The sequence below is a fragment of the Haliaeetus albicilla genome, chromosome 23, assembly GCF_947461875.1.
Source record: "Haliaeetus albicilla chromosome 23, bHalAlb1.1, whole genome shotgun sequence".
Lineage (NCBI taxonomy): Eukaryota > Metazoa > Chordata > Aves > Accipitriformes > Accipitridae > Haliaeetus > Haliaeetus albicilla.
The window spans coordinates 16,757,910-16,783,834 of NC_091505.1; the positions used below are offsets into that span (position 1 = coordinate 16,757,910).

The 25,925-nt window shown below is 48.7% G+C and overlaps 1 protein-coding gene and 1 long non-coding RNA gene across 10 annotated transcripts in view; one reads left to right on the forward strand and one right to left on the reverse strand.

The window, feature by feature from the left end:
• MBNL3 (muscleblind like splicing regulator 3) overlaps nt 1-22,283 on the reverse strand; it is a 97,508-nt gene extending 75,225 nt beyond the window's left edge. For 4 of the 9 annotated variants that reach the window (XR_011329509.1, XR_011329508.1, XM_069811403.1 and 1 more), the window contains exon 1: nt 22,162-22,283. The gene's annotated coding sequence lies outside the window, so the exon portion shown is untranslated. Of the gene's footprint in view, nt 1-16,220; nt 20,762-20,797; nt 21,026-21,913; nt 22,041-22,161 lie in introns of those variants that run through there. The other 5 variants (XM_069811405.1, XM_069811399.1, XM_069811404.1 and 2 more) reach the window with 5 other exon arrangements.
• On the forward strand, nt 22,160-24,754 carry LOC138690738 (uncharacterized). Its single transcript, XR_011329511.1, has 2 exons — nt 22,160-22,271; nt 23,573-24,754. It is a non-coding gene; the product is annotated as an uncharacterized lncRNA (long non-coding RNA).
• The last annotated feature ends 1,171 nt before the right edge of the window (nt 24,755-25,925 follow it).

Genomic DNA, 25,925 nt, shown 5'->3' on the forward strand with positions numbered 1-25,925 from the left:
TAAGGAGGAAAAAGAGTGCATTCAAGAGCAAGCAGGCCATGGTCTGTTTCCTGGCACCAGCTAATCTGATTGGCACAGAGATACAAGAAACAGAGGCTTAAATAGCTCATGGGAGCAGATCTTCAGCTGGGGAGAGCCATCATCACTCAGCAATTAACTCCCTCACAGGCTCTGCCCCTAAACCCAAAGCACGGAGCTGACCCTGCCGAGCATAGCCAACGCAGAGCAAAGGAGAACAAGATGAAGCATCTTTGTAAGGGTTAACAGACAGCAAAGAACAAGCTGTTCCATGCATTCAGGTCAGGAAAAACAGGACTGGGACTTGACACAGGCACCATACACACATTGCTCTGCCAGGATCACCAGAGCCTAAAGTGCAGGAGCAGCCAACTCTGCCCGCTAGGAATGAGACTGCAAGGAGCTTCACCTTAAAATCTGCAAGGACAGAGTTAACCCAGCAGCATATCTGGTGGGATATAGTTTAGGGAGCATCAAGGCATCCAAGAAGACTGGACACTAGCATTTCTGCTCTGCTCCTTGATATTATCTCTAGGAAAGGAGTAAGGGAAGGCTAAGTAAGAGGAAAGTGTGCAGGACTAGGTGTAAAGCACCCTTTCACCTTTCCTGTGCTGCCCAGAGCTGCAGGTCTCCTGCTTGCGCTGAAGATGTAGGTGGAAACAACCCAGCAGACTGGAACCAGAACCACAGGAGTGGTTCAGGGAGGACAAGAAAATGCTCCTTGACAAGCAGTCATGGGAGGCTGGACTTGCCCTCCAGCACACAAGTCCTCAAACAGCCTTTCAGAGTGTACATTGCCTGTGAGTCCTTCCTCTGCTCCCATCCACAGGCAGGTGCAAGCAGAGAGGGCAAGCCTGACAAGCAGCAGGAGAATGGGGGAATGACCCTTCTTCCAGCTGGAGACAAGGAGCCAGCAGCACCCACAGATGCCCAAGAGTAACAGCAAGGCAGGCATACACAATCTCCCACCCTGACGCTTTCCAGCCTCCCACTATTTCTAACTCTGAGGACGTCCTGAGCCTGCTGTAGTTTGCCTGCTCACTAATCCCCAACAAACTCCTCACTTAGTACTTGCCCAATCTCCTCAACACTTGCACAAGCTTCATGTGCCCACAACACCTTTTGGCAAGGACCTCCACAGCTCTACCATGCCTCCCACGAAGGAGGAAGATCTCCCTTGGCAGCCTTGGCCACAATCACGCCCCTATCTCCCTGCCTTCCCCCTGGTTGGTCTTATGATATGCTGCAGAATGAGCATCAGTCTCTTCCCAGACACATCTTTTGAGGGACTTCTAGTATCAGCAATGAAGTTAAAATCTATGTGTGGCAGTTTACAAAGCTTGTTTTAGATAAAGGGGAGGGTCAGGGTGACACAGCAATTGCGGGATGAAATGCCACAATTTCCAACCCTTTCTGGGAGCTCGACGCAGCAAGTCTCATTTGCAACCCCAGACTTGGGAGAAAGCTTGCAATTAAAAAAATTAACAGTGACCCTGAATACAAGGGCTACAGTTTAACTAACCCACATCCAGGCTTTGTTAATAAAGAAGCTCTTCTGTAAGCTACAGCACAAAGGCACTTTTCCAAAGATCAGATTACCTCTGCCCAGCTATGCCACGGTGGAAATTTTAGAGACCTTTATATAAAAGCTCCAAGAGAGTGCTCCTCTGCAGACACCTCCCTGTTCAGTAGGTCTTCACCCTCCACTCTGCAAGGAGCAAGGTAAGCTCGAGCCTGGCCCAATCTATGGGCAAGGTAGGGCTTGCAATTAAGCAATAATGATCACAATCACAAGGCATTTTTAAGGGACTGATGACCAACTGGGTGGGGTTACATTACAATCCATTAACTTAATCAGCATTTAAACCTCAGGAACTACACAGCAGAGGCTGCCACCGGGATTATAAAACAAAATGAGAACATACTCTGAAAACATGTGTCTTTCAAGGCTCTGGAGAGCCTTACAGCTACATCTTCACAGCTAATCACATCACAGGTACAGGACAAGGTTAGCAAATAAGTGCCCAGAGCTAATGAGCCAGTTTATTCGTCTCAGCTAGCAGAGAAGTGTTTTTTACCCTCCATCCCATGGTAATGCTACCTTGACAGGTGCAGTGCCTGCAGTAAATACTATGTCTGTCCCATATTCTGAATTATCCCTTTAGGGATGACAGCAAAGATACATATTCGGGGAATGGATGCTTCCTACAGCCTCCTGCACAGCTCACAGCATCAGAAAATTAAGCTGGCTGGAAGAGCAAAGCCTGATGCTGCCCCTAAAGCGGAACTTGTTTGGTATCATTACTCATAGGCCAGTTAAAGTAGGGAGTTGCTACTCTGGAGCTTTTTCTGCTTATTTCTTTATGGATTATAGGGCAACGGAAAAACACAAACTTCAAAGAAATGTCCTGGAAATGCCACATGCCCTAGGACACCCCATATATCCCACTGGCAGTAGTGCTGAGTCTAACTTTACCCCTCTCCTTAATTGCTACTCTACCTCTTAACAAAACATCAATTGCATGCCTTTGCTCTTATTGACTAGCTGGGATATCACTGAAACATGGTGGCAGTCAGTAATTAGTATTTTTAACTCTTGGGAAGTCTTTTGTATGGCAGTACTTCTGCTGGGGTTGGTTTTAACATCCTGTCCTCACTGCTCTGGAAGGCTGACTTGCCAACAAGAGGACCGTGAGTGTAGATGTCTGTACACATGGATGGACCAAGGTCTTAGAGGTGCTATCAGGCTACAAAGGAGCTATGAGGTCCAAATGGTCTCGTCTTCATCCAGGCAGATGTTCAGCACTGCAGCATGGATTTTTCCATTTTCACATCATTCTCCTCTTTTTGGGGTTTTAGTTGCTAGTTCAGTACATCCCCCAAGCTCCACACCATTTCTGCCTGGCCAGAGGCTTTGCCTGCAGACAGGAGGGCTCTTTCTGCCTGGATCTTTTTTTTCCAACATCATCTAAATATCACTCCCTTAACACCTGATTTAATATTTCAACCCCTTTAATTACACACACTGGAGATTTTATTGGAAATCTGATTATTGTTTGAACGTCTGAGCATTTCATCCCAGCCTTGGAATTGATCTATCGACTGCTTTTAAATCTCCCATTTTAATTTAACATTTAACACTTTATACCCACATTAATTACATTTCCCATGATCAATATCAACAAACACCGTCTCTGGCCCTCTCCCGATAGAGAGACCTCGGAGACCTTGCTTGGCCAAAACTCTCAAGATACCTTTGCTCTTGAACATGGATATTTATGGGACTGATCTCTCCCATGGGAGAGGAAGAGAAAGAAAAACCCATGAAAAACAGTGGTACTGAGTAAGTAGCAAGGTTTAGTAAGCAACACCACCAGCAGAGATGCGCAGGCGCAGACCTGGCCCCAGTGGTGCCACAGGGACTGGCCCGGCCCCAGGTCATGGGGAGCAGAGACTCCAGCCAGCTTGCCATCCATCTGTCCCAGCTCCATCTTGGCTGGAAGGGGACCGGGCTCCAATGGGGGGAGCCACAATGTATAGGCTCCATCGTAACTCCTGCCCACGCTGAGCAGCAGGTGAGCTGGGCTTGGACTGTCCAAGAGCTGCAGGCAAGCACTGGGGCACAGGAAATGCTGATGGGTCTATCGGGGAAAGCAAAGCCTTACCAGCTCAGTATCTCCCGGCATTTAACCAGCCTGCAGGTCTAGGTCCCTCTGCTTGCCTCACCGCAGCACAACATGGACAGCAAAGCACTTCTCTGATCCCTGAGTCTAGCAGATCTCTTATTAGCAGACACAAACTGCACAGACTAATTAAGGAAGACATCCATCACACTGCCTTTATAACCAGCCACTGCCAGCTCCCAAAGGTGGCTGCTGTAAGGCACCGGAACGGTCCAGCTTCACCAGGACAGTTCCTTCTGCAGGCCATGGGAAGCAGAACTATAAGTGCTTGAGGAGGCTCAGCTGCTCCTCTTCCCTTGTCTGCAATGCATTTGTGTTTCTGTGTTGCAACTGGAGATGGAAGAAGATAGCGTCCCCAGCGCCACAGAAAACAGGAATACTTGTCCCTGAATAATTTCTCTAGCATATTAAGTACAAGTCATTCTTATGCAAAGGCTGCCCTGTACAGCTGCCAAGGTCAGTAAGACCTTGCTTTATTTGCTGCATAAGGGCTGGCTGCGCAAGTTTTACCTTGTACATATTTTTTCCATGCATTCTCTTGTCTTAGATTTCCCTGCTGCTAGTGCCTATGCATCTTGCTGTCTGTTCAGTAGGTCATGCTACCTTCTCTGGCTGTTGATAATGACCACCCAATATCCAATGCTCCAGAACAGTCAAAATTCCAGCAAACCAACTCTTACGGTATGTTTAATTCAAAAGACACCAAGGACAATATTGAATAACAATTTTCAAGGAAAACATGCTCCACAGCTTTTGCTAACAACATCAATATGTTTCTATTTTCAGGGGGTCTTGACCCGCTATCCACTCACACAGCCATCACTGTTCACATTCTAGTATCTACATACAGATGATTTTTTGTGCAAGGATTGCATTCAACCAAATGGCACTGCCTGCACACACAAGCTCTGGATTACAATACCAGCGAGTGTAAATTTCAGGAAGCAGCCAAGTACTCAACAGCCTGGATCTAAATAGATGACAGGGTCTGAAAATAAGGCCCCATGCTTTTCAAACTGCAGACACATTCTTACAGACTACAGCCAATGGTTATACCTAGAATAAGGACTGTCCCTCTCCCCAGTTTACTAAATCCTATGACATTGCAAGGGCAACAGTCAAATTTACGTATTTGCACAAGGAAGAAAAATAGCATTTTGAAACTGTACAACATCATGATACTGCAAAGGACTCAAATGTCAAGAAACTGACGCAAGCAGTCCCTTTGCAGAAGAACAGAGTTACGTGACCTACCTGAGGTCAGTAGCCAGGTAGGAAAACTTCACAACAGTCTGGCCTGCTCAAGAAACATGCTGCCTTGCCCCAGCCTCTAAAACCAAACCAATGGGGAGAGGGCAAGCAACAATGTCCAACACCTCCCTTGATCTGCCAGGAGCAGTGCAGCAGAGTCCCCCAGTGACAGCAGTTCTTTCTTGCTGGTTTATTTTAAACTACACCTCACCACACCTGATCCACCACAGCAGCATTTGGTGCCAAGCTCTTGCTTATCAGTGTCTGATGCAAACAAGCTTCTAGCCAGCAAGGAGATCTGGTCCGGTGGGAACAGCAAGCCAGCACTCAAGATGAGGCCTCACACATTCTTCTTGCAGCCCAGAAATCAAGCTGTTTCAGCAGTCTCATTTTGCCCCTCTGACGTCTCACTTTGCCCCTCTGACATTGCTTGAACCCCATTCACAAGTTACAGTTAATAACATTAATGTCACATCACCCCAAGTATTTGCCCTGAGGGCTACAAGCTCCTCAGGGTAGAAACCCTCTCTCCCTTTATTCTGCACCAGACTCTGACCTTGGTAGGACCCCACAGCCATTGCCGTGACACAAACCATCATTCAAAGCTTAAAACACATACTGGTGCCAGAAGTCTCTCAACTGGAGACAGGCAGCATTACAATGGGGCTGCCAGAGGGGTTAAGAAGCACTGCTGAAAAGGGATGCAAACAAGGACTTCAGGCTCTGAGCAAGCACACTCTGCCATACATGCAGCTCAAAAGGTTAGCATCACTTGTGAGCAAGAACTGTCTGGCTGAACGTACTGCCTTTGTTAACTGAGAACGGCTACATGATGGAGTGGGCTAATTAACTGCATTTTACTTTTGGGGACCCAGGCTTAAATCCTGGCTCTTGTCACAGCTGAAAATGAATTTAGGGACTACAATGAGAGCCAAGATAATTTATTTTCTACAAAATCATCAAATAATTGCCAGTCTCCTGACAGAGAAGCCCAGAACTCTATGCAAGGGCACTAGTGCTTATGCTGTTATTTCCCCAAGTATAAAAGTTATTAATGGATTGATGTGAGCAGTTATCACACCTATCAGTGCAGCAGCTTAGCTGGAATGAGCACCCAAATGAAGAACCTCACCATGCAACATGGTGCGTGCTTCATGATGCAGTGCTGTGCAGACTGCATGTCCTACAAGGAGGGAAGACGTGCCTGGCAGGATTTAAATTTAAATTTTCGTACGGATTCATATATCCCTTAAATTTAGAGGGGCATAATGCAGCCCTAGTGTAACTCTAGTTACTTCACTGGAAAACCACCAGGGCCGGTTGCAGTCCAAGGGAGCTGAGGGTTGTTTCCCCACTTCCTCGTGGCTGAAGGCCGCCCAGCAGAGCCGGCAGGGAAGCGAGTACTTTCCCCATAAAGTAATTCTCTATTTTTATCATGCTAAGAAAGTTTTTCATTTAGAAACTAAAAACCCTGCTTCAGGGAGAAGCCAAGCACCCTTTTCCTTTCAGATTTTTACCACAGAAGTTTTCATCTAATCAAATAAGCCGTTTTTCCACTGAAAGGAATCATCGTGGAAATACCAGAACAGAGACCAGCCCCTGAAGGTCTCCAAGCAAGAAGTATAGCTAAATTGCATTCCTGGCTCTGGCGATAGCATGCTCCTTCATACTACTGTTGCACTGTCACCTCATCCCTCTGTGCCTCAGGTCACCCATCCCAAATGATAGGGATCCTTGGTGTCAAAGCACAAAGGAGAGCAACATGCTCAATGTGTAAGTTAAGCAGCAGCTAGTGATCATGAACTACAGTTTTGGACACAATATGCTGCTCTGCTAAAGCACAGGGGTTATTGCTTCTGAAGTGCCATCATCTTCCTCTTTCCTCCTCTCTCAGCAAGGAGAGAGTCTCCAGCATCCTCAGCTGCCAGCACAACTGAAGGTGGGCTGGAAGACACAACAGAGGTCAAAAGGAGCACAGAGATGTTTTCTGAAGCAGCCTCTGGCACATAATGCTCAGCAGCACAGCACAGCTCAGCAATACACCTTTCATCTGTACCAAGCAAGAGACCCAGACACTTAACCCTGTAACACAACAAAGTGAGGGGTGGGTGTTGTCTTCATGGCAGGGTGTTACAGCAAGCCAAAGGCTTGTGTAGAAGGCTTCCCTTGAACAGCAGAAGAGGAAAGCTTAAGCCAGACTTCTATCCAAAAGTCAGACTGGGGGGGGGCGGGGAAGGGATCCATCAGAAGACATCCATGAACTGGGGAAGAAGGGAGCAGCAGCCACAGTGCCCTGGGGGCAGACAAAAAACCTGGGGACCAGGTTGTACCTGCTCCCAAGCACAGTGAGATTCCCAAGGCCATACCAAATCCTGCAAGTAAGGGCCACGCGTCTCCCCCTGCTGTTATCTTTAAATCCTCTTTACTCTACAGAGCTATTCTCCACCCTCCTTCCCTTTTAATCAGGCCTGACCTACAGATGTCAGCCTCATTTCGGCTAAGTCAACACAACTGCCACATCTAGGATGCTGTTACAGGAAAAACCTTACTTACACTCTTGGCTGGATTCCAGAATCTACTTCTTGGTCTAGACCTGACCTCGTTCCTCTTCTGCAAGCTTAATCCTTTACCTTAAGGGCACAGCAAACACACAGGGACTCCAATGTGGGCCTGTCTACGCTCAGTCCCCCCTTCAGCCTGCAGAGCCAAGAGACTCTTTTGATCATGCTGCACAAACACTAACGATTATTGATGTGAGGCTCCCTCAGAACTGCGTGTTCTTCAAAAACACACATACGTTCAAGAGCCAAAAAGCAAATGTGAAACATGCGCTTTATGTTCTGCAGGGTGAACTCCTTCCCTAGAGCTCATACAACAGGACACGAACCTTCCATCAACAGTCCCCAAAGTTTCCTCAGATGCAGCCCTGGCCTCACGCCAAAACCATAGCCATGTTGATACATCCAGCCGCATCTAAAGGTTAGAATAGAATAGTTTGGGTTGGAAGGCACCTTAAGAATCATCTAGTTCCACCCCCCCTGCCATGGGCAGGGACACCTTCCACTAAATCAGGTTGCTCAAAGCCCCATCCAACCTGGCCTTGAGCACTTATTCATCCTTCAGCAGAAACACAAGACATCAATACAGGACACTAATTGAAGACAAAGGATTTCAACCAGCTACCACATCACTGTCCAACAATACCTTACCAGGCAGAGCCCAGTGACTTGCTGCAACAGTATGGTCAAAGTAAGAGCTAGCTTATGGCTATTCCGGTATACGTCACACTTGGCCTGTTCCTTGCTGTCCCCACCCCGCATGGCCAACATGCAGGAGTCACAGGCTGGAGGTGGATGGACAACAGCTTGTCCTGTCTTGCCCAAACACATCATATAAACAGGGTATCAGGACTGAGCAAGATCTGGCTCATGCACTCCACCTCGTGACTCAAAAACCTCGACCTTGGTCACGTATCAATAGCAGCAGTGGAAATATCAACCCATGAATGAGATATTAGCAACTAATCTGTTATCAGCTTATTCCAAGAGGCAGCTAGCTGTGGATTCAACCTTCAGGCAGCAACACAGGTGTTTACTGGCTCTCAAAGACATTTGCATGGTGTTTTCTTTAAGTGTTTGTGGGGGAAGTTCAAAATCCCAATTATCTGTATCTGATACGATGCTGAACCAATAATACTCTCCTGGTTCACAGGAGCTGTAAAAACAAAACCCCACTGAGGCTAGGAGGAGTCTCTGGATCAAATTCTCTGGGCTCCAAAACAGTCCTTGAACATGTGCTGCAAGAAATCCTCCATACAGATGCACCTTTTCATATCAGGGGAGACAGAGGGCAGGGAGGGGAAAAAAGATTAAAACCAAGATAAAAGCCAGATCCTCAGGTAACAGAAAAATCAGAGATGCTCCCTCAGTTTACAATACCATGGATTTGAGCCAAAGATGCTTTTAAAGTCCTTTTATGAAATATTTTAATCTGCCTTTCTATCTGCTACGAGTACAAGCTAGGCAGTGCTTTTCAGAGAAATTATTTATTCAGTTTTACAGTGACTAACCTGAATTTCCAGACTGCTTCAAAAGAAAAACTGAAGCATTTCTTTACAAAAGGCAAGGAGCATTAGGGTTCTTCCCCCCTTGTTTTTCCTTTTCTTTTTTCCTCCACCCCTCAGCTGAAACATCTCTACCTCTCATCTAATAAACAAACTATGTATCTTTCCACCAAAAAAAATGCTCTTCCCTACACCTCCATGTCAAAAATGTGCTGAAAATTTTTTCAGGGTTTTTTGCTGAAGCGACCCAAAGTAGAATAAATTCCTTTTCTTTTTTTTTAATTGATTTTTCAGTTTAGCCATCTACTTGAATAAACAGCTAGCCTTACATTGCTGGCTGCAGCCTTACAACCTGGAATAAACCCAACACAAAGCTGAAAGCGTGGGATTACCACTGGCTTGGTGTTAGCGGGGCACCCTACCAGAAACATCCAGGGTCAAACACAAATTACAGGGTCAGTGAAAGTAGCCACACTGTTGCATGAACTGTCTCAATGTTACTTCCCAGATTAAAGAACAGAAAGTAACAGCACAAAGCTTAAATTAAATACAACTAAAGCTCTAATCTAAGTCCATCAAATTAAGGACCAGTTCCAGAAGGCACGGACTCACCAGGATATGCTTCTGGCGCCCAGAGGAGCTGTCCTGGGGATGGGGAGCTCAGGTAGCACACACCTATCTTCACCGAGGCACCTACTACATGCCTGCCGCAGGGGAAGCAATGGCACACACAGCAGGTCCAGTTTAAGGCAGGGTTTAAGGCCCTTACAACTACATTTCATCACGAGTAAGCTCTAATTCTGGAAGGCGGAGGGCAGATGTACATTTTCTTGTGTGGAGATGCCCTCTACTCAACCCAGCCTAAGACCTTCACTTACGCGAGGCTGTGATTAGGGGATTCAGGTCACGAGCAAGCAGATCTCATGCTTTAATTCTCTTTCTCTCGTTTCGGTTGCCTGAATCTCCAGGATGAGCAACATCACATTCTCGCAGAAACCTAAGCAAACTTGCATGCACCAGCTCTCTCCCTCAGAACAGGGAGATGCACGAAGCCAATCGTGATAACCTCCCACCTGAAGGTGTTGGATGCTGTTGCTGTGCCTTGCCACTCTCTCCCCACATTAAAGGCTCAAACAACAATCCTAAAGCCAGTCTCACCTCTTTGTCTCCACAATCCAGCTAACATTACTGCATCAAGTACATCAATACTGTTGCATTTGAATCTCCTCTCCAGTACACCCCCCCCAGGAAGATGTACATCCCAAAATACAGCAGCCTGAACCCCCCACCTTGCTCTCCCAGCTAGCAGGCTTCCTCCCTAGATCACCCTGCTGAGAACCACTTCAGCAACGTACAGGTTTAAGACCATCCTAAAAATACCCATGCACCCGATATCAGACTCCAGCCCTAATTCCATCTTCCTGTAATCATCGCACAGGATCAGACCCTTGCTAAGTGATCTGGAACTGCAGTAACATGCTTCTAGCACTGCTATTTATTTGTGGCAGCTTTCCCTACCTGCAGATGCTGTCCAAAAGTAAGAAGAAAAATTTGTGCTCTTGGGAGCTCATAGTCTAAAGGCAGAGGTCAGGAGAAACACTCTGTTCTTATTAATGCAGTTATATGGAGAGGAAAAAAAAAAGTCAAGCCTGTGTGCTTCTCAGAAGCAGATTATGGCTAATAATACAAAGATTACTGACATTAAATGAATTTAAATTCACTCTTCTATCATTCAGAATATTAAGTTTTTTTACCTTCTTCCCAGTATCACTCCCATTTGTAGTCAGCTTCACTTTCTGCCTATCACAAAGATGTTATATTTGGACTATAATCACCATAATGGACTTCTCCCCCTCAGCAGTTTTGTTGTACTGGGTGTCTTTAAAAAAAAAAAAAAAAAAAAGCATTTGTAGTGTTAATTTAACAGGCATCCTATCTTCCTTTTTTTTTTTTTTAGGTAACCGCTGCATAACTCTGTGAACAAGTTCTGCAGTCCTAATGGCTTTTTTAGCCTATCAACAGGCAAGGGGAAAGTCTCACCCACGCAGCAGCAGTGTTACTCCTGCAGAAGGAGTGAGTGATGCTCAGCCCAGGGCTCTTGCCAGGGAGAGGGAGCTGACAGCACTTTCCAGCCTGACCACGCCGCAGCATCAGCACACATTGCAGGCAAAGGGGACCAGCAAAAAACGTCTGCCACTGGTGACCAAAATCCAATTTTAAATTCAGGTTGCTCCTTGCCAACGTTCACACTCAAACTGAAGCCAGTGCTCTGCACTACCCCTAAAAAAAACTTTAAATATTTTTAAAGCCAGCACCAGCAAACTGAAGATGGACCACAGTAATAGGAGCAAAGTCAGCCACAGATTTACTCTCAGGAAGAAAAACTCCTTTTGAAACTTAAAAGTTCCAGTTCAACTGTAGGATCCCTCTCCCCAAACATCCTATTGACAAACAAGTATCTAAGAACACTTAGAAGAAAGCCATCAGTCAAGCAAATCACCAGCTACCTGTCTGCTGCTGAACATCATGAATGTTCCCACTAAAAGCTTCTCACACATTTGCATCTACATTTTACTGAAAGAAAGGGAACTCCACAGCAAACAAACTGCAAATTCCTGCCTGTCAGCCCCAAATCTGGAGTGCTTTACTGGGCTGCGGCTGCAGCCCCGAGCTCCAGCCCTCCCCATTTGTTCTCCTGGTCTGCACATGGGGAAGGCAAGCCAACACAACCCAAAGCCTACAGAGCTGGAATCAGTGGGCAGTTATCTGAAATGTAGTTTGTGCTGAATTCCCCTTGCACAGGATCAGTCCCACTCAACTGTCTGGTCCTTTTGTATCAAAAAGGGAGCTACTGCTGGTAAAAGGCACCTGCCTTAGCCCACAGCCTTACACAATGGCTGTATTAAGCATTACTCTTATTAATCAGTATGCAACTATAATAGTTAACATTTTATTGAAAACAAACAAACAAAAAAAACCCCAAACACAGCACCTTGCAAAAGGCCATCAGTGACCAGCTCAGCCCCACCCATACAGATGCTCTACTGCAGCTCCACCACCATTTCCAGCTGACCCAAGTACAGGCTGCATCAGCCAGGGCAGCTCTGCCCTCCCACGGGGCCCAGGCCTTGTTCCTGCCCTCTCCCTCGGCCAGGACAAGCATTCATGAGACCAAGCACAAGGCAGAGGAATGAGGACAGCAGCAGGGAGGAAAGAGAGTGCATCTTTCAGTGCCAAAGCCCATTTGAAGGGCATGAAATGGCAGGCTCAGCTCCTCGTGGCACCCATGGAGGCCAAGGGCACTCGGCACAGCCCAGGAGCTTGAGCAGCCAATGGCTCTGCCTCAGCAATGCCCCTCTCTCAAGAGGCTTCCACAATTCCTCCAAATACGTACATTCCCCACAAGTTTTCTTCTCTCCTTCTGTGCGCTGAAAATCATATACATTACAAACACACGGGTGGAACTGGATGCAGGCCCTACGACAGGGATGAATCCCGCAGCATTGTGCAACCAAATGCTCTTCCCCTCCAGAAGTCGCCAGGTACTGCATTCCCCGGGTTGGCTGAGCAGGTGGATGTGCTCCAAGACCTGGGGGAGAAACTGTTTCTCATGTAAGCTGGCATGCAAAATGGTGTAATTGCCCAACCAAGGGCATCTAGGACACACTCTACAGCTGCACTGAATTTACAAATCCTGGTATCTCTAGAGGAACAAGATGGTGGCACTATACAGAGAATAAATAAATCCACTGTTAGACACACCAGAAACTTCCCTGTACCTTATGAATGGATCTCAGGGTCTTGTCAGAAGGCTAACCTTCCACCTAACACAGGACACAGAATGGATTTGCCTTTCAGCAGCAGCATCCTCATTCCAACCTTGGTAACTGATCATCAGCTACTGAATGCGTCATATTACAACACAGTCACCAGAGCTGGAAAGTCCTCAACCCAGCAGGTCTCTCCCTTCAGCAAGGCTGATATAACCTCATGCGGAATCCGCCAGGCATGCCCTACTCATGTCCTCATTCTCAGAAGAAACATGGATCACAGCTATCCAACCAACTGCCCTGGAAACCCTGAAAATAATAGTGAAGGAGGTCAGCACCAGGCAAGAGCCACCCAGGCCAGCTGCCCTGGGCACACTGGTCCAAGGGGGTGCACAGAGCAGGCAGGGGAAGAGTGAGGACAACCTGCCTGCACTTCTGAGCAAGGTGGAAGAGGCTGGTTGCATCCAGAAGCAGCATGGGAGGTGTCACCTCACTGCAGATATGCAGGAGGGAAGGGGCTTGCTGTTCCTCCTACAGGAGAGCAGCCCACTCTGGTTGGCCTCATTTACATGACCTGTAGCATAGCCTCCTCAAGCACCGCATGAAAGGTGCCACTGCATTAGCCAGACCACGCCTGGGCGCTCCGGGTAGAGCCAACATTAGCTCATTACCAAGGCTATGCTCAAGGAAGGGCACCGTGGCTGTCACACTGAGTGTTTCACTGAGTAATTAGTCAAGCCAAATTCATGGGTGGTGGACCTGGTCTGAGGAACAAGCTGAGGACCTGGGATGGAGGCATTTGGCTGTGCATCTAGGAGTCGAGTGCAAAGGCAAGGTGGAGATGCCAGTGCCAAAACCTGGGCATTGTGTCTGAGGGCATGGAGGCACTTCACAAGGCATCTCTGTGCTCTGGCTACCTTGGTCAGATACAATGCCAGCACCTGGAGGCTTCAGAGAATGAAGGACAGACCACCTGTAACCCTACTGATGGCTCCATGCTACTGTTTCTTTTTTGTACCTCAAAAATAACTTTACTGAAACATAGCTGAAGATGCAACACAAGCCCTAGGGGCCAGCAGTGCTCATTACCATTTATTTAAAAACATTCAGACTGTATTTAAAAGGATCCCATGGATACCTGGTATGGCTATAAAGAGATCTATCCATCCTGACTTGCTGGCTGTAGACAGGGTAGGAGATCCTACAACTGAGCAGCTTAAGGAGAGCAAACAGCATTAACAAAGAGTTTTGACCAGATTTTGGGGAGAGAAACCTGACACCGGTGCTTCTTCTGCCTAGCCCATCCAGGGAAGACCCAGATCCTCTCTTCTCCTTCAGTTTTGTATCTTATGGCCTGTGGTAACACTTTGCATGCTGAGGACTAACCCAGCGCTTTGGAGAACAACTCCCAGCAGCAGCCCGGCAGCCAGCCATGGTTCAGAGCGGGCGATGCTCTTTTGCAGGAGCCGGTTTTCCTTTACAGGGCAGGTTTCCCCATCAGCGAGCCAGGGATGTTTGGCAGCTCACCATTCCAGCCTTTAGGACCGCTTTAACGACCGGTCCATCAACCCACGCACATCCCTCCTGGCATTACAGCCCTTCACAGCACAACCACCCCTCCGCAGTCCAGGACCTTTCACCAAAAGATCACCAAATGCTTCACAAACATTAATGAATTAAGTCCCAGCATCCCAGTTAACTCTGGCAGCGTTATCCCCTCGTGACCAAGGAGCAGAGAAGCAGGCTGAGGCCTCCCCGCGTCCCCATGAGCCTGCTGAGGAACCAGCCATAGCAGCCAGACCTGCTGGCTCCCTCCCTCTCCTCAGCTACAGACCTGCAAGCTATTTCAAAGGCTCTTTCCAAAACAGAAAGAAAGAAAAAACCAAACACCCAACAACTTTCTGTTTTCCTTGAAAAGCAGGTTTATGCAACAAAAAAGGTAGTAATAAAGGTTTCACCATCCAAATTAAAAGTCAAAGGCAGCAATAAAGAGTCTCTGCAATATAAGAAACACGTTGTGCACAGTGTGAAATTTCTTGCTGCCTTGCAGAATGAAGCCAAACATCTTAATATGGAAAAACACCGCTACTTTTGACCCAAACAGATTGGGAACAGGAAGTAAAAACAAATTACCCAGCTGCGGCCTCCCCGCCTTACGAGCGGCAGCGGCAGCAGCAGCAGAGAAACCAGCGTTTCCTGCCCACACTCGCCCGCCTGCAGCCGCCTGGGTCTGCAGGCCATTTGCCCGGGGGCCAGTCCCACCTAAACCAGTCAGAGTTTGTTATTAAAGCTCTCGCAGGCAAGATCCAGCCTTTATCAAAGATGAATTAGCCTGGGAGAGCCAGGGAAATGGAGACAGCAGGAATAACCCCAAATGCTGCACCCATTTGCAAACTGCACAGGGCCAGGCTCCCCTGTGAGGGAATTCCCCTACTTTCGGTGGCACTGTCGATTTTCACCAGCCAAATTCCTGACTAAGGACAGGCATATTTCAGGAGTTAATTTTGGTTTCACTGCATCATCACCAGAAAACCCTGAGAAATTAAGTCAAGCCTCAATTGGCTCAAAACATAATTGCATTTCTTTTAAATAATAGCTTTGCATTACTTTGTTTTTCTGTCGGTTTTTTTCTTTTTTTTTTTTTTTCTTTTTGAGCTTGTGCATATTACATCCTAATTATGTTTTCAAGCCCTCATTTGCAGCTACAGGAATAACCCAGAAAGACACACAGATGAGCTAATTTTCAAATCATCACTTGAGTAAGGAGCTCGAGCTTTAGAAAAAAAGTGACAGATAGACCAAGGGACCTGCAAGAAAAAAGAAACATGCATAACTGACAGTCCGGCATCTCTTTTGTCAAAACTGGTAACTCAATGCCAAAGAGAATGGCTTTAAGACCTCAGCAGAGCAAATACTGAATATGACACATATAATGCAACAGAAAATGCCATTTACACAAACACTATACACTAAACAGCAGCTCAGAACCTGATATTTTGATTAAAACTCTGCTTTCAGAAAATCTTATAAGCATCATTTTTACTAGCTCAAGCAGATTTTTCCTACAAGATTTTAAAAGATTACATGCCAGGTGTAGAATACTTCATAAAGCAGAATAGGATTTTTGACTCGTGTGAATTTTTTAAAAAAATAATAGCAACCAGCAAATTACAGTCATTAGTACAACACTGCCTTCGCAGCAGATTTATGCCAGCATTACCGAAAGCAGAATTTCGCCCAACAACACTTCTGGGTAATACAGACATCTGCAGAACTGAGTGAAAAAAAGCACATAAACATGCACAACCACATATTTTGTGCATTACCATCTCAGACTTTTACAAGAACAGGTATTTTGTGCCACTGTTTTGCAAGAAAGTACCCCACGCATGCCCATGAGTACGCTTTCCAGCTCGCAGCAACCTCCAGTCCTACCTCATATTCTTTTAAATCCATCACCTTCGCACTCCTAAATGCTGCTTTGGCAGAGGGGTTGCACTGCGAGGAAGAAAACTCCCCCCACACCTCTGTTATCACGCCGCATGAAATCCTCCCTCTGCCCCAGCAACCTCCGAGCAAAAAAAAAAAAATAAAAAAATAAAAAAATCCAAGTTTATCACACCAAGGAAAGAACAATAAGTGGGAGTCCGAAAAGGCAGTCAGAAGTGCCGCCAAAAAATCGGAGCTCCTTCTCAAAAAAAGGCCCTCCCTTAGGAAGCCTGCCAGTCAAACCTGATCACGAGGCTGTTTTCCGAGGGTGAATAGAGTTCTTATTGACACAGCTTATGTCTGCAGCGTGCAGCCCTCCGCAAGGCTTTCAAGAGCAGATCGGATTACACAGACACATTCTCTCTGATTTTATGCATTCAGAAGCCCTCAGACATAAAATACCCAGCTCTGAAGGCCACCGGTTTTTCAGCTCGCTATCAGCCTACGTGCTTTTACAAAAAAAAAAAAAAACAAAACACCAAAAAACGCAGGCAAAGAGATCCTGGCACCTTTACTTGGGCTCCAGAGGACCTCACCCTTGCTGAACAGGGCCATATAATTTGGAGGCCAAGCCACAGATTTGCTCCATGTGAGTAATACAAGACGACTCATTCCCATGGTGGGTACTTAGCACTGGAACAGGAGAAGGGAAAAAATAAGTATCTGCTGACACCATTTAAAATGGGGGAAGATAACATCGCTCTGGGTAGACAATCCTTCCTGGACGATGGCATGGAAAAAGGGGAGGATACACACCTTTTAAAAGAACAACACACACTGCCACAGCTTAGCAGGCAAGAGGTGCCCAACTGCAAAAGCATCGCAAGCACAAACTCAGGTAAACCAGGGTCAGCAATTTGCACACACACAGGAACCTACAGAAAACAAACTAAAAGTATCAATTTATACTGTTTCTATACTTAGGGGGTACAGTGAGGAACTCCATTCCAGGAGCAGACACATGTACTAAGTCTGGGGTACCTGTGATGCCACATTAAAGGTGAACAGAGAATTACAAAATGTTATCTTATTACAAATGCTCCGTCTTAAAAACTGTGCTTCAGCAAGAGAGACAAGTCTGTGCTTAAATCATATGACAAATTAGGACCTGAGCATTGCCCTAGAGAAGGATGCATGCACTGCCCAGAGGTCTGGACTACACCAATTAAAAACAAACTCACAAAAAACTCAGTCCAACAAGCAAACCAGTGCATTACACATGGGTAACTAGTTCCCTATCACCTAAAAGGGAACAACTCCTGCATCAACTCGTCCACACTGAATTGAAACTTCTCACTGAGATAGCAAACACAGCAAATCAAGCAAGCTTGAGCTTCAGAGCTTTTAAGGGATTTTAAGAGCAAACACACACTGTTCAATAAAGACATCCTTTCCCCCCTGCTTGCAGGCTGTGATCACTCCCCAACCATTTCTATCATGTTGCAAACAATTTTTTCGTCACATTTTTCCTGCTGGGTGCTTGGAGGCTGGACCTGGGTAACCCAAATGCAGGATGCTATGTCTGTCTGCGATAGCAGTTCTCCTTTGGTTGGATGTTTGCACTCTTCTTTTCAGAGCACAGCAAGAGAGCCACAGCTCCTATGACTACCTTTGGAAACCGAGATCTAAGCAAACTCCCGCTTTTCAGCGCGCAGCCTTCCTCTCAATGAGCAGCCTCGTGTTTCTAGTACTCATTTTAGTTTCCACACATGACTTCTAGTATGTTCATGGTCAGAAAAGCCTGCTCCTATGAAGGCTGCGTACTCTTTCCCAACATGTCTGAGTCACACAATGGTTTGCTCCATTGCCAAAGCCAAGCTCTCATGACTGGCACAGCAGGGGTGTCCTGCTACAGGCATCAGTCACCAAATCCTGACTGCAGATTCATCATCATCACCTGTGCCTGCATTAGCCACAAAGAAAATCTTCATTTGCTTTCAGGCTCCTGACTAAGCTGCAGGCACTGGTGACTAGAAAAGCCGTGGTTCGAATTGTGCATGAAGAAAGACCCATTTGCAAGACACTAGCAATGCAGTTTTGCCATCAGTTTAACTCGGCATAAGCCAGTGCTGCTAATAAAAGCAGCAGTCCTGCCTGTGCACCCCAGGTCCTTGCGCCAACACAATAGTTTCTGTGGCCACATGGAGAAGCGAACCAAAGAAACAGCGATGGCTAAAATGAGCATCACTTACTTTCTTGTTGTTCTGCAAGGTTCTTAATCCACAAGGATGGTGAAGAGACTGGAGGAAAGGGCTGGAAGCAGGACCACTTTTTCCACCACAGCACCAGCTTCAAAACTGATTTGCAAGCTACACTGCAAAAGGTAAGAAAGCCAACCTCCCCTTCTTTGCAGTCAGAAGTTTCCAAGTCCCACTTTGAGATTCCCTTAAACATGCAGAACAGCCTCTCAAAACCTCACTTCTTGTGGCAGTGCAAGTGCAAAACTCTAAGGTCCGTGTATTCATCTTGCTAAGATGGGGCAAGCCCAGGAGAAAACTTCTAGGTCTGTAAAAATCTAAGAATAAGATTTAAGCCTCATGCCAGCCATTCTCCAACAGAGAAGGAGGAGGCAGAGCAGGCCACTACTGCTTGTGAAGTGGAACTGGGCACAAAACCCATCAGAAAATCCTCTATGTGGATGCAACACCCCAGCACCTCAGAAGGACAACTGCCCAGCATACCTACTTGTCAGTAACCTTCCTGCGGCACATGGGCCAGCACTGGGAGGGACGAATGGCAGCCCCAGATCTGCTTGCTCTTTCTCCATGAGGATCCCTCACTCTCCCACAGTGGTGACACCCTGACTTCTCCAGACCTGGCCAGATGCTGCAGGAGGCTGACCAGCACAGAGGTTACAGCACCAAGGGGCTTGTTTCCTCACTGACCACCAGGTCTACTTTGGGCCCCTGCCAGTATATCCCAAACCACCTGGAGGATAGCACCAGACCTGCAACAGACATACAGCTGTATACAGGCTGAACCAGGTGCATACGTAAAACTCAGCTGCTTCTGGGAAGGCTGACTACACCCGAGAGAAGACTGCACCTTCTCCTGCTATAAGCGTATCCCATAATACCTAGAAGCTTCTGCACAGTCCATTGTCTTTCAAAGAGAAACACTCAAACACTGAAATAGCTCTCAAACTTTTCTGGGCCATCACTACTTTAAAATGACTTCATTTAAATATGTACCATGTCTATATATATATATATATACACACACACACGCCAAGGGAAATTAGCATCCGTGAGAAGGGCTGGTGCCCACACACCGTAACTCTGCACAGCCTCCCAGGTCTGCCTGTGCATGACTGTACCCCCACAGCTCCACACTAGTACAACCCTACAGCAAACCAGAACCACTCGAGAGCCCCTTGAGGATCCTGCCCCATTGGCAGGAGCACTGGAAAGACCACAGCTTGCAGGCTCTCCACCAGACCACTTGCTAACACACATCTTTTTGGGGGTATAGAGAATGGTGGGGGCAGGGAAGTTTTAAGACCAAATTAGACAGTCCTTTAGATCCTTCAGTTCTGCCCAAAGCTGAACCTTTAAGTCCTTCCTTCAGGAGCTTCCCCCGCCCCAGGGCTGAGATACATGATTTGGACCTTCATTAGTAAATAAAGCTCCAAGGAGCAGGACTGTGCCACGTAAGGCGTTCCTCCAACCTGAGAGCAGCACCATTGCAGCCTCCACGTACTACCTTAAAAGCAAAATACCCACAAGGAGGACCCATAGGGGGAAAATATCTCTGCAACCTCATGGAAGCTGCCGTATGGAAACTTTAACTGCATTACTTCTGCTTCTGCATAATCCCAGAAGAACTAGCTTAATTCAGACTGCTCCAACTCAAGACACTCGATAGTTTCAACATGGTATAGACTATTACCTCGCTCTAATTACAGGATCACATTACATGTCCAACAACTGCTGCAATTTAGTCTTGCCTGATACATCCCAGCTCAAAATTGCTCATCCCACCTCTCACTCCAAAGGAGTAGCCTCAAAAGGATACTTTTGGCATCCTTTGAATAAAGGCAGGAATACCTAGCAACACTTCAGCATCTGACACGCGTGCACCCCAACCCCCCAAAAGGTAAAGTCATTATTTCCTTGCAGTAACAAAGGCGACAACTTTTACCAGTGCGGAACAAACTAGTTTCAGGCAAATAGCACAGACACAACACTACTGCTCACACGGTTGTCTGTGCAAACACGCTACAGAATTACTGCTAATAACCACCACTGCACAATACCACGAATTTGCATGTCGCTCCCCAAGCCAGGTGTTGATCTTGCACAGAGCCTATCCGTGCAAGAAAGGAGTTTTCAGAGAAACAAGAGCTACAGGATCAGGCCCTCAGAGTTTCACTACCTCAAAGGCAGGGGACGTTCCTTACTGCATCGCACGTCTTGCCTTTTAGCTCAAAACCGCATCCGCAGCTCCCGCTGCCATGAAAGGGAAAGGTTTTCTCCCTTCAACCGTTCGCCCGCGTCTGAGCCGAATGCTAACAGGTCTCTTACTTGCGTCTCGCCTTGCCACCGCCTCATGCTCTACAGGGGAATATTTTGTTCCCCGAGCGGACGAGCTGTCCGGCCATCGCTCCACGATGATTCAGCAAGGGGGTGGCTCCCCGTCGGAAGGCACACCTACTGCGAACTGTCATACCACGGGGCTGGGTGAAAATGGGAGAAGTTGCTCTATCTATCATGGCTGCACTTTCTGAAATGCGTAGACCTGGCCTGGTAGGGTCGAGGGGGGCAAAGGCGGAGGGGGAGGGGGGCTCCATCAGCAGGCACATGGAAATAATTTAAGGAACTATCTCGAGGCTTTTAACTATGGCACAAGTAAATGAGGCAAAAAAAAAAAAAAAGCCAGACACTTTCAGAGCCAGCATCAACTTCGCCAGGCTGTGTTCTTTGTTTCTAGGCAGACTCCAGTGCGGTGGCAAGAATGAACAAATGCGCATGTCTTCATACGAATCCAATAAAAAAAAAAAAAAAAAAGAAAAAGGAAAAAAAAAATCCCCCCTCCCCTCAGGCCCCTCTCTCATTGCTGTAGCAGTAGGGGAGTCCTCCAGATAGTTTGTGCTGCTTTTTCAGAAGTAAAAGTCCGCTTCCACCCTCCTCTGAGCAGGCATTTCGCTACGCTACGAGGCGTTCGCGGGTTAAGACAGCGCCTGGAACACTTTCGGCTGCAAAAATTAGTTTTGGTGCGGGTTTTTGTAATTTATTTTTTTTTTTCTTACGAACGAAACGACACCCTAACAACGCACCGCGACGCGCCAGCCGCCCTCCGCAGACGCTCCCGCCGCCGCCGCCGCCGCCGGCGGAGCGGGGCCGCGGCCGGCCGCCCGGCCAGCCCGCCCGCCCGCCGCCGGCAGACAAAGGAGCGAAGCGCCGCCAAGGAGCCGCGCCGGCACCCCGGGACAGCCCGCCGCCGCTCCCGGGACAACCGCCAGCGGCCGCCGAGCCCCGGCCGCGGGACGACCCCCCGCCGCCGCCACAGACGTGCTCTCCAACACCCCCCCCATCATCACCACACCGGAGCGCGTCAGACCCGACCCCGGGCGCCCCGCGGCTCGGCGGAGGGCGGCCGTGTCCCCCCCCCCCCGCACCCGGGCCCGGGCCCGGCCTTACCTCAGCGGCGGCGCTAGCAGGCAGCGGGCGGCCGCACCGTGCCACGCGCGGCGGCACGGGGCGAGCCACGGGGGCCGGTTTAGCGCGGGGGCCGGCTGCGCGCCGCCATTTTAACGCCTCCCGCCCGCCCTCCGCCCCCCCCTTCCCCCCCTTCCCCGCGGCGGGCGGCCACGCGCGGCGTGGAAATGCCACTCAGCGGCGGCGCCCACCCCACCCCTGCTCCCCACCCGCCCCGCCGCCGCCGTTACATTGACGCAGCGGCTCCTGGTCGCCGAGCCCGCCGTGGCGGAGCTAGCAGGGCAGCAGCAGCCGCCGCCGTCGTGGCCCCTCCGCCGCCTCCCGCCGCCGGGCGCACATGGTACGCTCCGGGGCCGCGCCGCGCCGCGCCCCGCCGGCCGCGCGCGCCGCCGCGCCGCCTGGCTGCTGCCATGGCAACCGGCCGGCCGCGCCGCGCCGCGCCGAGCAGGCCCGGCCCGACCCGGCGCCGGTGCGGGCCGAGCGGCGGCCCGCCCGTGCGGCGGCGCTCCCGGGCCCCGCGGGAGGGTCTCCCGAGCGGCGTTGCCCCTCCGGGCTCCCGGACACCTTCTCTCGCAGCTGCGGGGTCGCCGCTGCCGCCCGCCGCCTGCAGCGGCGTGACACGGGCACCGGCCGGCGCACCGGAGGGGGGGAGCCGGGCCCAGCACCTCTTCCCGGCCGCAGGACCCGAAACCACCGCCGCCGCGCCCCCCCACGCACACCGAGCCCACCCTGTCCCCAAAGCCGCCACCACAGGCACCTGCCTAGGGGCTGCCTCCCCGCTGTCCCCAAAGCCACCATCACACCTCCACTCTGTCCCCAAAGCCACCGTCACACCTCCTCACTGTGTCCCTGCTGTCCCCAAAGCCACCATCACACCTCCACCCTGTCCCCAAAGCCACCATCACACATCCCTGCCATGTCCCCTCTGTCCCCAAAGCCACCGTCACACCTCCACCCTGTCCCCAAAGCCACCGTCACACCTCCTCACTGTGTCTTCTCTGTCCCCAAAGCCACCATCACACATCCCAGCCATGTCCCCTCCATCCCCAAAGCCACCATCACACCTCCTCGCTGTGTCCCTGTTGTCCCCAAAGCCACCGTCACACCTCCTCGCTGTGTCCCTGCTGTCCCCCAAACCACCACCACATCCACCTGCTGAGGGGCTGTATCACCACTGTCCCCAAAGCCACCATCATACATCCCTGCTGTGTCCTCTCTGTCCCCAAAGCCACTGTCACACCTCCACCCTGTCCCCAAAGCCACCATCACACCTTCCTGCTCTGTCCCTGCTGTCCCCAAAGCCACCACCACATCCCCCCACTGTGTCCCCAGTGTCTCCAGAACCACCATCACATTCCCCTACTGAGCCCACCCTTGTCTCCAAAGTCACCATCGCATCCCTCACTGAGGAGCTGTATCCTCTCTGTCCCCCAAACAACCATCGCAACCCCCCCAACCGCATCTCATCTGTCCTCAAAGCCACCATCACATCCCCCTGCTGGGTCCTCTCTATCCCCAAAGCTATTGTCAGCCCCCCACCGCAGAGGGGCTGTGTCCCTGCCAGGCTTGGCCACCCTTACCTGGGTAGTGGCACAGCTCTTCCACACTGCAGTGCTCATTTTCACTCCTGTTTTGCAACAGAAAATTGCGTACACCAGGACAGTCGCGAGGGAAAATAGGCGCAATGTGAAGCAGATGAGAGAGTAAATCATAAAACCGTCGTACATGTTCTGCATACTGCAAACGAGGAGCTAATTTCCTGGCAGCCGTCTTCAGGATGCTTCAAGTCAGTCTTCGCCAATGTGGCCCTTAAAAACCTCGCAGACTTTGGCTGCGAGCAACACCACTCATTTCTGACTTTAGCATCTGATTCCCACAAATATAATTTAATTATGCATTTTGTTAGGGTGAACTGAAAACACCCAGCAGCTACCGGATCACTGAAGAAAACAAAGTCAATCACTTTTTAAAAAAAATAAATCATCATTTTATGAGGTTCGGCGACATTTGCTACATTTTGTCAAGCGTGATCTCAACCAAAAGCAGAAAGAAGCAGCCGAGGGTTGTTTATTGCACACAGAGTGGCCCTCCCTGAGAGCAGCACTAATGGAAATGACTGTAATAAAACCGCCGGTGTTCACGGTCTGAGCAGCAAAGCGGGAGCCCTGATGTCTGCACCCTGTTCTGACAACCACTGCCCCAGTGACCAGGAGCAGATCGCTTCGCCTCTCTTCCTAGTTACCATCACTGATTCATAGCTGAGATCAATTAGTTAATGTTTGCAAAGTCAGTTGAAGATGAAAAAGCATTCCATGCTGCTAATAAAACCATAATGATCCCACTGTTAAACATTAAACACACAATGATGTGTAAAAAAAAATAAAAATCACATTTATGGAAAATTTCTCTTCCTGCAAGGACAAAGGATTAGCTCCTAAAAAGGAAGGATGAGCTCAAATTCGCATCACAGGATTGTGTCTCAGGGGTCTGGCTTCTGTTTATGTCTCTGCTACTGATTATCTGTATGGCCATGGGCACATCCCTTGGGCCAGCAGTTGAAGGTGGCAACTTAATCCAGAACTAGCCCAAAATCACAAGACACTTTTGGAAAATGCTGGTCCTGGTCATTTTGTGCCTCCGCTTCCAAGTCTGCTAAAAGGGATGTGGGCTGCAGCTGCATAGCCTGGTTTTCGTAGGCAAGATAATACAGCAGTGAGCAAATCCTGGCAACATGATTCTTAAAAGCCAGGAGAGCTGTGCTGCCTGTGAGAGACTCACATCACACCACAGCATGAGGAATAAAAGCAGGTGTGTGGGACTTTCTAGGAGGTTTTTCTTGGCAATGAGTCTCACTTTAGACGTAAAACTGGTAGCTGTGCCACTGGTAGGGCTCCGGGTCGCTGTATGTAGAGCAACGCATGTCTGATGCTCTGACCTACAGGCAAGAAGGAGGAGAGGAACCAGGAAAACCACGTTTGTCTGCACCTTTGGGCCTGCACAGGGCCACATTCATGGTGATGAGGCACCGGTGTTTCTGGCAGGGCAGAAGCCATGGGTGGGGATTTGCACAAGAGCTCCAGGCAGTTTAGGATTTGGCACAGCGATCTCAGAAAGAACTCCTCTCCAAAAAGAGCAGGCCTTTGACAAGGTAACCCTCATTTCCTCAGCTGAACTGCCCTTTGCAAGGAGCAACCCTGAGCTGCAACAGCCTATTGCACCTTCCTCCTGAAATCTGATGCTACCCTGCTTTGATGGTGTCCTGGTTTAAGCCCAGCCAGCAACTAAGCACCACGCAGCCGCTCACTCACTCCCCCCTACCCAGTGGGATGGGGGAGAGAATCGCAAAAAAAGAAGTAAAACTCATGGGTTGAGATAAGAACAGTTTAATAGAACAGAAAGGAAGACAATAATAATGAAGATAATAACAACAATAAAATGACAATAATAATAATAATAATAATAATAATAAAAGAATTGGCATATACAAAACAAGTGATGCACAATGCAATTGCTCACTACTCGCTGGCCAATGCCCAGTTAGTTCCCGAGCAGTGATCCCCCCCTCCCAGGCCAACTCCCCTCAATTTATATGCTAGGCATGATGTCACATGGTATGGAATATTCCTTTGGCCGGTGTTCTGTCTGTGTCCCCTCCCAACTTCTTGTGCCCCTCCAGCCTTCTTGCTGGCTGGGCATGAGAAGCTGGAAAACCCTTGACTGAGTATAAACACTATTTAGCCACAACTGAAAACATCAGTGTGTTATCAACATTCTTCTCATACTGAACCCAAAACATAACACTATACCAGCTACTAGAAAGAAAATTAACTCTATCCCAGCTGAAACCAGGACAGATGGCGATCAGTTGCTGACTGCAGAAAAGCTGAATCATGAAACAGAGGTTATAAACAAGGTTATTTTTAACGAAGGAAACAAATCCCACACCATGCAGGTCGGAGCAAGGGACTGTCAGCTAGGGCTTGCAGGTCTCACT